The sequence below is a fragment of the Lepidochelys kempii genome, chromosome 8, assembly GCF_965140285.1.
Source record: "Lepidochelys kempii isolate rLepKem1 chromosome 8, rLepKem1.hap1, whole genome shotgun sequence".
Classification (NCBI taxonomy): domain Eukaryota; kingdom Metazoa; phylum Chordata; order Testudines; family Cheloniidae; genus Lepidochelys; species Lepidochelys kempii.
Genome location: NC_136387.1, coordinates 19,179,698 through 19,193,329, shown reverse-complemented (window position 1 = coordinate 19,193,329; position 13,632 = coordinate 19,179,698). Strand labels below are relative to the sequence as shown.

The 13,632-nt window shown below is 43.4% G+C and overlaps 1 protein-coding gene across 5 annotated transcripts in view; it reads left to right on the top strand.

Annotated features, from left to right (window-relative positions):
* JAKMIP2 (janus kinase and microtubule interacting protein 2) overlaps nt 1–13,632 on the top strand; it is a 107,787-nt gene that overhangs the window by 38,735 nt on the left and 55,420 nt on the right. For 2 of the 5 annotated variants that reach the window (XM_073355762.1, XM_073355760.1), the window contains one exon: nt 3,786–4,000. The exons of the other annotated variants lie outside the window; for them this stretch is intronic. The gene's annotated coding sequence lies outside the window, so the exon portion shown is untranslated. The remainder of the gene's footprint in view (nt 1–3,785; nt 4,001–13,632) is intronic. 5 annotated transcript variants of the gene reach the window in all.

Below are 13,632 nucleotides of genomic sequence, written 5' to 3'. Positions count from 1 at the left end.
TTTGGTAACCATTATGTTTTCCATACCCAAAAAAGCCAACCACAGCTTTTATTTGTATATGCATGAAAACAATCAACAAAGAAAGAGCAAATGACAATATGAGACAGAGAGAGCAGTGTGAGCCACTGAACTGGCTGATAACATTGCCCTCATTAGCAGATGGGTAGAAAGAGCTGGTCAGAATATGGAGGCTAAGGGAGTTCCAGTGGAAAATTTTGAGGTTTTGGCAAAAAAACAAAACCAAAATATTTTGATTATGAAATGCCACCACAGTGCCTTGTGTGATTGTATTTTGGGTGTCTTATGCTCCCATTTTCCTCTCTAGGACTCCCCATCGGTGAATCATGACTATGGTTTAGGCTCAAATTCATCCCTAGCATAAAAGGATGTTCTTTAATTTCAGTGGTGCTGGAACCACATACAACACTAGGGTTGAATTTATTTTGCAGAGTTAATTTTCTTTTATGACCTGGAAATGGTTAATCTCTGCTACCTTTTTCAAACCTCCTGCCTGCAACCATCTCAGATGTGTGATGATGGCGGTGCTGTAATTGCAAAATTCCACTAATCTTCTGCTATCTTCCTGGGTGTACAGCAACTTCAGAAACTTTTAGGGCATCAACCTCAAGAGAATAACTTGTTATATCCAACTCCTGCTTAGAAACCCATCGGAAAAGTGATACACCCCTTGGAGTGCCACATCCCCAGCTCTATTTAATTTGGCAAATTGAAAGCTTTTGTTGCAGGCATTTCAGAACAGGCACATGGTAATCAGCATTAGTTTCAATGGGAAACGGATTGGGTCCCTTCAGTGTACACTGTTTACATTGATGGATGAAGAACAGTTGAGTATTCATCAGTCAACATGCCACGCTTGACATCTGTCTCATCCTTATGTTTTACAGTTTTCTCCTTCTTTTTGTCGCCAGCGAAGGCGCACACAACACTGATCGTCCATTACTGTAACACCATACCCATGTTTTCCCCATTTAGTATTTACAGATCTACTAAAGCATGTGTGTCCTTTAAAGGGCTTTTAATATTGCTAGTCACTTTTGGTTTGATGACATTTACTTTTTCTCAGTATTTTGCATGTGAAACAGAAATAAAATAACAAACAGGGAATTATCACTGTGAGATCAATGAATGGATGACACACAGTATTTGCTGGAACAATCCTTCAAACTTATGTCAGAAATTCCCACGCAAAATAATGCACTCCTTACTTACTAATTACTATTTATTATTTTACAGTGCTAGGCACCTCAGAGCACAGCTAGGACGAGAGGATCTTTGCCCTGGAGAGCATACAATCTGATATTGGACACGAAAATCCTATGGGGATAATGAACAGTGCAGGAGTTAAGGTGACAAAGGAAAAGAGTCACCAGCAACACTATCACACAGTTACTCAGCTTAGTACATGTACATGACATGGTTGTCCTGCAACAGAGGATTCAATATTTGTACAAAGGTTGAAATAATTGTCTCATATATTGAGGATGGCATGGAGGATGATGAGTCTTAAGGAAGGATTTGAATGAGAAAATGAAGAGGGGAAAGTACTCAGATATGTATAACATTGGTGTGATGGGTTGAACGCCCCATCCAGGGTGCCACCAGATGTGCTGTTTCACTGGTTCCACCCCTTCCACCAGCCTGGGTTTCCTAGCTGTGCCAGGCCCTCAAACACACACACAGGTAGGGCCACACCCAGCTGCAGACACAGACTGAAATAAGCTCTGTGTGGGAAGTTTCTGCTCGGGGATTTACCCAGCACTCATGTGCACACCTCCTTTGGAGTGTAAACGCAAAATAATATTGTCTTGCACTGTTTTGAAAGATCTGCACAGCGCAAGCTCATAAAAATTCGCCCTCTCCCTCAATGTGGAGAGAGATATGCACAGCTTTTGGGTCCCGCGCTCCAGATATGAATTGCACAAACTGGGTTTTGAAATAAACATGAAATAAGTTTATTAACTACAAAAGGTAATTTTTTGTGATTATAAGGGGTAGCAAACAAAACAAAGCAAATTACTGAGCAAATAAAACAAAACATGCAAACTAAGCTTAATACACTCAAGAAACAGGTTACCAAATTTCAGAGTAGCAGCCGTGTTAGTCTGTATCCGCAAAAAGAAAAGGAGTACTTGTGGCACCTTAGAGACTAACAAATCTATTTGAGCATAAACTTTCGTGAGCTACAGCTCACTTCATCGGATGCATCCGATGAAGTGAGCTGTAGCTCACAAAAGCTTATGCTCAGAAAGATTTGTTAGTCTCTAAGGTGCCACAAGTACTCCTTTTCTTTTTGAGGTTACCAAATGTAATTTCTCTCCCTAAATGTTGTTTTAAGCAAGTTCCAGTTATTTCTCTTTACAGACTGGACCCCTGTCTCAGTCTGGACTCAGCCCCCACCTTTCCCTTCAGATGTTTTTAACAATCTTCCTTCTTGGACAGGGAGTCAACAGAGAATAGTCCTGTTCACCTTACTCCCCAGCCTTAAATAGAATTTACATAAGGTGGGAACCCTTTGTTTCCCGTGGAAAAATACCAGCAGTGTCCATGGTGGTACTCTGTACCAGTTGACATCATCCGATGACCCTGCAGGGTCAAAGCAACATCCCAGGAAGCTCCTCAGGATGGTGGGAGATTAGTATCTTCAAAGTTCTATTGTCCTTCTTAACCGGCTCATTCAGGGGGATTGCCTACTGTCTGGTGGGTGTTCCCCCAAATACACACACAGTTGTAATTGTTACAAAGTCTATATTCCTAACCTCAGATACAGAAATGATACATGCATAAAAATTGGATAAACACATTCAGTAGATCATAACCTTTTCAATGATACCTCACATGACCCATCTTGCATAAAACAAATCTTAGTTAGGCCATATTCATATCATAACAATATTTCTATGAAGAATATGGGGTGTAACATCACAATTAGAGATGGACAGACTTTTAGGAAATATGGATACAAGCTTTAAAGCTCAAGTAATAACTAAAATATAGCGGCGGAGGTGGTGGAGAGGAAGTAGATGAACAGGAAAACAGAACACAATTTATACAATGGCCCAAGATCATAAGCAGCAAAATAATACATGATAATTGGAGTGAACTGTTGGCAAGAGAGCTATCAAATCATACAAAGAAAAGAAGTCTTTAACCTGGGCAGTGCAGCACATGGTATGGACACAGCAGAGTGCCACAGCTTGGCCTGAGATAAGCATCCATTTTCTCAGTGTCTTTGGCTCGAAAGAATCAACAGTGCCTTTCTGATTCAATTTCATCCATCTGCATTGAAACCTCACCCTCTGAGGCTGTCCCACAGGGTTGGATGGTAAAGCTGATAGCACACAGAAGCTTCAATGCTTCCTTGAAACAGCGGGTAAGGAAGAAGCAAAAGCAATGGGAGAAGCAAAGAGAGAATTCAGTGCACTGGGTCAGGAGACAGTAAGTGAATCTGAGAGATACAGCATGATCATGTATGTGCCCATTGGAGCCATTGACCACAGGCTGAGATGGGTCAGAAGTGACAGAGACCCAGGGCTAAAATCAGAATACAACAGCAAGAAGGACTTTCCCCTCTGGGGCCCTTCTGGCACATTTCCACAAATGCTTGCCCAGGGTCATCGATCTAGGAGAAGTACTTGGAATTGGTCAAAAAAGGAGAACTGGCTTTATCAAAATCACTTCCCAAAGAAGTCTAATGAGCCCTGAGAAAATAACCCTGACAAAATAAGAAATCAAGAGACTAATGATGACAATTTCCCCGTTTGCAGGATCACTTATGTTTGAAACTGGAGGCTACAAATCCTATATTCTGATTGACTGAGTAGAGTTTGATAAACTCTATTATTTGATGACCTTAAGGACAAGGACAAGGATAAGAACTTTGTTGTGGACACCCATGTGATGTTGTACCCCATGTAATTGCTGGACCTAGACTAGGAGGAAGTCTAGTCTGTAAAAGAAGCTTATTGGAACATCTCTGAGGGTGAGATTTACCTGCATTTAGCTTTTTACTGTATTAGGCTTAGACTTGCATGTTTTTGTTTTATTTTGCCTCGTAATTTACTTTGTTCTGTCTGTTACTACTTGAAACCACTTAAATCCTATTTTTTATATTTAATAAAATCACTTGTTACTTAATAATTAACCCAGAGCAAGTAATTAATTCCTGGGGGAGCAAACAGCTGTGCATATCTCTGTATCGGTGTTATAGAGGACGAATAATTTATGAGTTTACCCTGTATAAGCTTTATACAGAGTAAAACAGATTTATTTGGGGTTTGGACCCCATTGGGAACTGAGTATCTGGGTACTGGAGACAGGAGCACTTCTTAAGCTGTCTTCAGTTAAGCCTGCAGCTTGTGGGCGAGGTGGTTCAGACCTGGGTCTGTGTTTGGAGCAAGCTAGCGGGTCTGGCTCAAACCAGGCAAGGTGCTGAAGTCCCAAGCTGCCAGGGAAACTGGGTTTAGAGGTAGTCTCAGCACATCCGGTGGCAGTTCCCAAGGGGGTCTCTGTGACCCCACCCGTCACAACCCAGATATGGAGAGGAGAGGAGATGAAAACGCAAGAGTGTCTTATTCTTTCTATCGGTGTGTGCACGTGCGTGCTCATGCACATGTATACACAGACTCTGCTCCTAGCTGCTCTAACACCAGGCGGTATTTATGTATTCTAGTCCTAACACTGCTCCCAATTTGCTGAAATGCTGAGCTGGCATTTTGGCAGGTACTTACTTTCTTTCAGTAATCACAGAAGCACAGAAATTACAGATGAGAAAGATCAGTTACGTCCCATCTACTCCTTCGCCCATGCAGCAGTGTTGTTTTTACTATACTCTCAAATATATTGACCAGTCCTGTTTCAAATTACTTACCTGACAAGGGGTCCCTGTCTTCCCACCTGGACACTCTCCCACCATGAGGACCTCTTTCTTGATATGCTTCTTCCTGAGTGATCTCTTACGTAAGTACCTGGAAAAGCTGCCAAAGGAAATATCACATCAGTGCAAAAAAGGATTTGGTTGTCCTATTTTTTCATTGGATATTTTTCCCACCTGTCCCACACAGCTACTTCTTTTTGCATTCTGCCCTAAGCAGCATTTAAGCTGCATAATGGTAGCGCTCCAGCTGAACATGGATCCTACAATGTCTGAAATGAGGCACAATCCCTAATAAAAAGAGCTCCCTGGCACACATCACACTGGAGTAACACCAATTTGTCACTTGAGCCACAAGCACTTCGATTTTCTATGCACCTTGCAGTGGGCTCCAGTATCCTGGGATACACATCCTGTCACATCCATGGCTTCATTGTAATGCTGGTGACACCTCTGAAAGCCCTTTAGAATTGTCATCTCAACAGAATGTAATTACCTTGAGTGAAAAAAACACTAAGAGATATTTTGGATTCCTCTGTGCCATTGACTTCACTGCACAATGGTGCTATGATTGGGGGGAGGGAGCCATATGTGCATGCGACAGCCTCCTTCCACATGCACAGTGGGTGATAAAACTTTAAAGACCTGGGGCCTGATTCTGCACTCAGTTACACCAGTTTTGTAACATAATAATTCCAGTGGAGTCACACCAGGGCAAAACAGGATAAACCCCATGGTAAATCAGATCACTTTTTACAAAAGGAGAGAATAATTCAGTTAGGTGAAAGCAAGTAATTTGAATATATACTGAGACTTTTACAAGCTTCCACAAAGAGGATGCACAAATTGCTTAACTCAAAGCATGCTAAGACTCCCTGTGAGGGATGAGCTCACACACCCCGGGGTCCATTTGCTAAATTTGGGCTATGTACAGAATAACCTCAGATAATTACTTGTAGATTTCAACAGTCATACATTGACAGAGGGCCTATTGATAATGCTGTATCTTTCTTCAGACCTCAGGTGGTATATCTGTTAAAATTCCACCAGTCCTGCTTGAAAAGAGTGTTCTTTTCTTTACAGGTACTCAGTATTACTCAATTAATTTCATCCTGCAAGGCAGGAAATCATCAAATGGTCAGGCAATTTAAAGGCCCAAGATTACCTGTGACCTCCTTTTTATGTAATTTATATGTATGTCTTGAATAGTTTCCTTTTCCCACTTTAGTTCTGCTTCTGGTGCTCTGCAGACTTTCAGTTTTCTATTCTTAGAAATGTCCTCAAGGTCAGAATAACACTTTGTACATCACCTTCCTGGTATTGCTTATTTAAAATCAAGTTCCAGGGAACGCCTTTTTTAAAAGGGACACTGTCAAAATTCACAGACCCCAAAAATGCCTCCCTCCTTCCCCAACCCACACATTGACTTTCTCAGATCTCACAAGCTAAGCAAGGTCATATTGGGAAGATACGTGGCTGGCACCCTTCCTAGAATAGTGAGGTGTGCTTTACAAAGCAATGCTGATGATGTGGTAGTTGACACTCTTCTGTCTGAATCAACCCTGAACCATTCTCCCAGCACACTGTTAGAGTGGATGGCATTTGTAAAGGCGATCTAAAACCAAGGTCTTGACTAACTGTGATCTTTAGCTGCAATTGGATATGGTGGTCTTCTTTAGCTCCTCCCCTAAACTGTTTTGTGGTGTTGATGTGTGTTTTTAAACAGCTGCTGCATATCAGATCACAGGTGGCTGCATTTTAGAGATGGATAGCTGGATCCCCCTATGCTTGTAAAGTGTCATTGAGATCCTTTGGGATAAAAGACATTATATATACGTAGATATAGACCCATTGAGCTAAATTGTGAGTTGCCATGTGCAAGTTTACTGGGGGCAGGGAGAGGGGAGACAGTGCTTTCCTTTCTTGTGCATGTGCCCAGGAGGCTCTTCTGAACCCCCCTTGCCCACAGGCTCCTGATCGTGCCAGGAGATACATGCCTGAAACGCCTACTGACCTCCTAGGATGATTGGGCCTCAGGATTGCCTTCTATGATGAGATAACTGGCTCTGTGGCTATGGGGAAAGTGGTGGACTTGACTTTAGCAAAGCTTTTGTTACGGTCTCCCACAGTACTCTTGCCAGCAAGTTAAAGAAGTATGGATTGGATGAATAGACTATACGGTAGATAGAAAGCTGGCTCACCTGCTCGTCCCCTGCTCACTCCATCCCCCCTCCCTCCATCGCTCGCTATCCCTCACCCTCACTCACTTTCACCAGGCTGGGACAGAGGGTTGGGTTGCAGGGGGCGGAGCAGGGTGTGGGCTCTGGGAGGCAATTTGGGTATGAGAGGAGGTGCGGGGTTGGACTCTGGGAGGGAGTTTGGGTGTGGGAGGTGGTGCGGGGTTGGACTCTGGGAGGGAGTTTGGGTGTGGGATGGGGTGAGGGGTGCAGGCTCTGGGAGGGAGTTTGGGTGTGGGGGGGGATGCGGGTTCTGGGATGGTGTTGGGGTGCGGGCTCTAGGCTGAGTCAGGGGGTTGGGGTGCAGGAGAGGGTCAGGGGTTTGGCACTTACCTCAGGCAGCTCCCGAAAGTGACCGGCACACCCCTCTGGCAGCGGCTCCTAGGCGGGGGGCCCAGGGAGTCTCTGCGCACCGCTTCCCGCAGGCACCACCCCTGCAGCTCCCACTGGCCACAATTCCCAGCCAATGGGAGCTGCGGAGTCAGCGCCAGGGGTGGGGGCAGTGTGTGGAGACCCCCTCCTCAGGGGCCGCAGGGATGTGCTGGCCGCCCTTTTAAATCGCCCAAGCCCCGGGGCAATTGCCCCCTTTTCCCCTCCCTCATTGGTGGGCCTGCCTCCTGAGGTCTCTTCCATCCCTAATCTTCTGTGATTTCAAGGACTGCCAAACGCTAGAACCAACAGCAACGTTCAGTGGCTAGCAGAGCTCAGACAGCATAGCCGGGAGCACACACTGCATCCTTTTAGCTGAAAAAGGGGCAGCCTCTCTCAGCAGGGAAGTGTCATGTGCACTAGAAATTCCTTTTAGCTGAAAAAGGGGCAGCCTCTCTCAGCAGGGAAGTGTCATGTGCACTAGAAATTCAGGTCCAGAGACTCCTCCCACATACACCCAGCGTAGCTCTACCAATTTTAATGGTGTTATTCCCAGTTTACATTGGTGTAAGTTAGAAGAGACTCAGGCACTCAGATTTTAAAGGTAAAGGTTGCTGTTACTTTAAGGGGTGGGGGGGTTATATTTGGAGTCCTTCTGCCTTAACCAATTCCCTTTAGAAAACAAAACATGTCTTGGGCAGCCACTGAATTATTTGAATGAGAAAATTCTGCTTGTGAAGCAGAATCAATTCCAGGGTCTCGGTCCCTCAGAGTTATGATTGTTTGGCCTTCCACTCCAGGCAGTTCAAGAGGGAAAAAATATGCCTTGTCAAGCTGAAGTGCAGATTCCATCCCTTTACCTCTGAAGCCCACCCCCCACCACCACCACAGCAATATGTTTCTGCAGCCTGGCAGGCAGTGACGATCACCTCCATTTGTTTTGTGTGTAAAAATCACAATGGACGACAGGGCAGCCAAATGGGACATTCCATTCCAGTGTTTTCAAACTCTCCCTGATGGGCTCATTGTCTGATATTGGCAAGACTGCAACAATTTGTCAGCCCCCACACCAGGAGACAAGAGGACCAAAGCCTTTCACAGACATCTGCAAATGGGATGTGAGTTCATTTTTGTCCAGATGTTTTCTTCTTTTTAGAATCATTTTGAATGGGGATATTTCATTATCAATCTTAAAAAAGGATCGTTGGGAGATATCTGGCTCCCACCCGCCCCACTTAGCCAGTACTTTTCTTCTATTTGTTGTCTGGAAAACACTGAATCCTTGCAAAACCAGCTTTACCACACATATCAGTGTCCTATCATGTAACACCAGATAACAGATCCAAATTCAAGGAAGCTCTTAAGCACATACTTTGAGCACGGGTGTTTTCCTGATAGGGATACTTTCCAGTTGGACCCATAATGAGTGGCTCTCTTTAAGTCTTAAGCCCTTCCCTCTTCCAACCTAAAAGTTTATATAAACTCTCTGACAACATTTTTATGTCTCACATTAATATTTAAGAATTCTATACATTCTCAGCCATACAAGGACAGGCATTGGCAGCCGGCAGGCCTACAGCACAGCAATATCCTACATACCAAAGCAGGCATGTAAGAACAGTGAAGTGCTTATAAAATCTTCCCTTATTCTGTGTGAAAGCAACTTCATCATGGATTTTGCATCTCCATATGTTCTCATGATTTCACAGTTACAAAATATCAAGCTATGTTAGGACCTTTTAAATTGCATCTGCAAGACATGCCCAAAGCAATTGCTGTTTGAAAGCCAATTATAGTAGCTCTTTTGTCTATTCTCCCACTATTTTATTTTATGTACTTATACATCAAATCCTCCTACATTACAAGAAAGTTCTTCAGATTGCAGTCAAGCATTCCAAAGCTAGGAAATGACAGATTTAAGATTGCTTGTGCAGCCTTCATTTGACCCACCTTGTGCATATGCATCATGGTAAAGGCTTTAGTTGCATAGCTTCACTCAGAGCACCGAATGGACAGTACTTACTGAGGGTACATCTACACAGCAAAAAACACCCAGCAGCTGTGAGTGGTCAGAGCCCAGGCAAACTGACCCAGGTTCGTGGGGCTCACGCTATGGGGCCGGGTTCTGAAACCAGCAAAGGGGTCTCAGAGCCTGGGATCCAGCCCAAGCAGGAATGGCTACACTGCTATTTTTAGACCTGTAGCGCCAGTTGACCCAGGCTCTGAAACTCGCTTCCATGGGGAGAGGGGGGCGGGGAGGGAGTATTGCAAAGTAGTATTCAACTTTTTATTTTCTTCTCATGTTCACGGTGTGGCCCCATATCCCATTTACTGCACACTACTCGAACCCTGTCCAAAAGACAGAATTACTCATTTCTTCATGGCCTTTTCAATGGCACTCATCACTACAGTATCCAAGCGCTTCCCAAATATTAATGGATTTATTTTCACAACACCTCTGTGAGATTAGGAGGTATTATTATCCCCATTTTACAAGGGAACTGAGGCACAGAGAGATTAGAGCCAAAAATATCCACTGATTTTGGGTTCCCAATCTGAGACACATATAAACTGATTTTTTCAGAGCACTTATAGTTATTTGCCACTTCGTATGTCAAAGCTCAGTCTCCACTGACTTCAGTTGCAGCTGTGAGTGGTCAGTACTGCAGATCAGGCCCCAGGGTCTCAAGTCAGACACTCAGAAATGAGGAACACACCATTAGTGATCACCTGTGAAAAGTTCAGTTCAAGAGACTTGCCCAGCATCACACAGGAACTCGGTGGCAAAGGCACAGTTCTCCAGGGCACCACTCAACTTCCTTACGCATGAGACCATCCTTTCTTTTCGTGCATTCCCCTGCCTCATTCACTGTGCAACAAATGAAAACGGGGTCCTACACTGAACATTCTCCTTCAGTACACCACACTGACTCATGAAGTGAGCTGTAGCTCACGAAAGCTTATGCTCAAATAAATTTGTTAGTCTCTAAGGTGCCACGAGTACTCCTTTTCTTTTTGCTAGAACAGGTTTATCCTGTGCACTTAATGAGGCAGGGGCCCGGTAGAGAAGAGGGTATGTAACCATGTAATTAAAGATTGTGTCATAATGCATACGCACAAGGGAGCCCAAATAAGGTTTTCACTATTCAGGCTTCTCGGCACAGTCCTAGTCTCCCCCACCAGTCCCATTCTCTTCCTGAACATGTTCCCAATTTCCCACCCAAACGATTATCAGTTCTTCCAACCTAGCTCCGTGTCCCTGGTCCCCTTACACAGCCAGTCCCAGTCCCTGCCTTCCTGGCTCCTCCTCCTCCCATCTGTATCTCTCCTGCTCCCAGCTTTGGGGAAACTAGTCCATGCACAACTTTTGCTGGGCAGACATACTCTTATTGACAATGAGGGTCTCATCCTTTACCTTGTAGAACTCCCATTCACTTCAGTCAGTGTTGGATCAAGACCTGAATCACAAACATGTCCTAGCTGGTACAGTGGATTATTACAATATCCTTCCTCCTGGAAGCCTGCGTTCAAATACTGCTTGGGACCCATGGAGTTTGATTGCCTTTGTTATATGTGTAAACATAACAAGATCAGAACAGCACTGCAGTCTAGCTGTAGTATAAACATATCAGACAGTCTCAAGCTAGTCCCTTGAGGATATGTGTCCATGTCACCAGCACACCATGCAAAGTGAAACAATACATCTTTTTTAGCAGATTCAACTCAGTAGAATCCCACGGGTATTACAGGGCAGGTTCAAGGTACACAGACAGCTCTGTAAGCTTATGCCTTCATGGTACAAATCCCCTCACTTTGTAGCCTTTTGGAACTATTATTTCTGACTGTCTTAATTTCAATAAGACCATCAGTTCTCCCTACATTTTGTAATTAAAAAAAACTCCAGACAGACAAAGCTAGTTGAAAAATGTTCCACAAAACATTTTTCTGTCAGAATATCCAGTTTCATCAAAATGGAAATGTTTTATGGGAACTTGTCAATTCTGACAAAATCTTCAACAGGAAGAAGACAAAACAATTTGTTTAGACTTTTTCATTTTGTTTTCTGTTGTTTAAACATAATATATTAACTATAATTATCATAACATATTAATTATAATTATGTTATATTATTATCAAAATGAAGCAATTCAATATTATACAAATGAAATATTTTGATGTTTCAGAATTTTTCAAAATTTTCATTCCACAGTAAATTTTGAAATTTTGAATTTTGACAAAACAAATTTTGAAATGTCAGAATTTCCTGCAGAATGTACATTCCAATTTCCCTCACTTTATTCACAAATAATACTGTGCCCTTCTCTAATGACCCCTTTAGATAGAGGATTATTATCACCCCTTCTTACAGATCCAGAAATTCAAGCACAGAGGGTATGTCCATACCCTTCCATCTATGTCCATACCTCTTCCACTCACAAATTGCACTAACCTAGAGTTAGGACCCATGGGATGGAGAGTCTAAGCCTGAGGATACGCCTATATGGGGATAAAAAACTTCCAGTTAAGGGTCTCAAAGCTCAGGCTCCAGCCCAAGCCCAAATCTTGACAGCAATTTTTAGCCCTCGCAGCCCAAGCCCCACGAGCCCAAGTCAACTGAGCCAGGCCAGCTGCAGTTTTGCCACAGGTATTTTACCCCTTTGTAGACATACCCTTAGTCAAGCCCTGTTCCTTTGCAGTATAGTTGCAGCCCCACTCGATTCGTGCTCTGGGAGTCCACCAAAAGTATCCCAGAATTCCACGGGCCAGCTATTTTTGTCCTCTGGAGAGTCAAGTTTGGTGGACAGTCAAGTTTTCCCTCATTGCACCATGAAGAAAGGACTAGGGCAGCCCCATTTGGGGAAAGTTCTAGGACGTATGGGATATGGCCAGTTGGACTCGGGCCCATGTACTGTAGTGTAGACACTAGAGCCCCAGGTTGGGACTCAGGGTTCAACAATTCCTAACCTGGGGTTACAAATTAGTGTGGATGCTCAAGCCATAGGTTAACAAACCCAGAGTCTGTTCACTCAAGTTCTATTAACCCTGGGCTTACATTGCAGTGTAGACATAACGAGAGAGGTTGAACGTCTTACCAAAGTCACACAGAATACGACTGGCAAAGTCAAGAACAGAATCAATATCACCTGATTCCTGTGCTGTGCTTTAAGCCTACAAAGTTATCCATCCCTCAGTCCTCCCCACTACATAGGGTATAACAAGTGAGGCAAAGAACAAGTCTGACAGCAGCTACAAGTAATGAACCCAAAGCTCCAGAGATAGTCATGTAATTCAAAATATCACAAGGGAGAGATACTGTAGGCCCAAACTGACCTCTAACTAATTTCCTGCCTACCTAATGTTCTTATTTCTCTTTCCAATGTCCTTGTAATATTTTTCATATTTGCTTTTCCCCCCTCCAAAACAGCTGCTTCTGCTGGGTTTTTTTCTTTCTAAATACAATGTTGAATGCCAGCAGCTAACTCTCTTTGACGACCTTATAATAAACAATCCAGTCGGAATGTGCAAGAGTAGAGAAAGAATTTTTATAAAGAAACCATTCTTTTTGAGTCCTCTATGGGATGAACAGCAGTAAGGAAATAAGGATTTATTTATTTTTTAGCTTGAAAGGAATACCCTTTCCATTGTACCGTAGTCATGTCAAGCATTGCTGCGAATTTTGCAAGTTGCTGCTCATTTAGCAATAATTTCCTTTTCTTAGGCACATCTGACATGTACTAAGTTGGCCTGTGAGAGAGATAATTTCCTTGTTATTGGTAGATTGCAGCTTCGTTTTGATAGCAAACTGCGCACGATGACAGGCTAATTGCCATTCTGGCCTGTCGGATAAGGAAAAAAGGGTGCCAAAAAGACAGGTTGGCAGGCTGCTATTTCACACCCAGAATTATTCCTGCTTCACCATCCAGACTACTTTATGGAGACTACTTGGTGGGGAATAGAATGAATCAGATTTCTTTGGTTAGTGATTATTAGTGCAAGGCCATATGCTTTTACTTTGTTTGTGTAAAGCAAAAGGGGTTTCTGAGACTGGGGAGACAGCTGAGCTGTGTGTAGCCAGGTTATTTCAGTGGCCCAATTAACAATGTTAATTTTGACGCAGCATCTCTGAAGAAACAG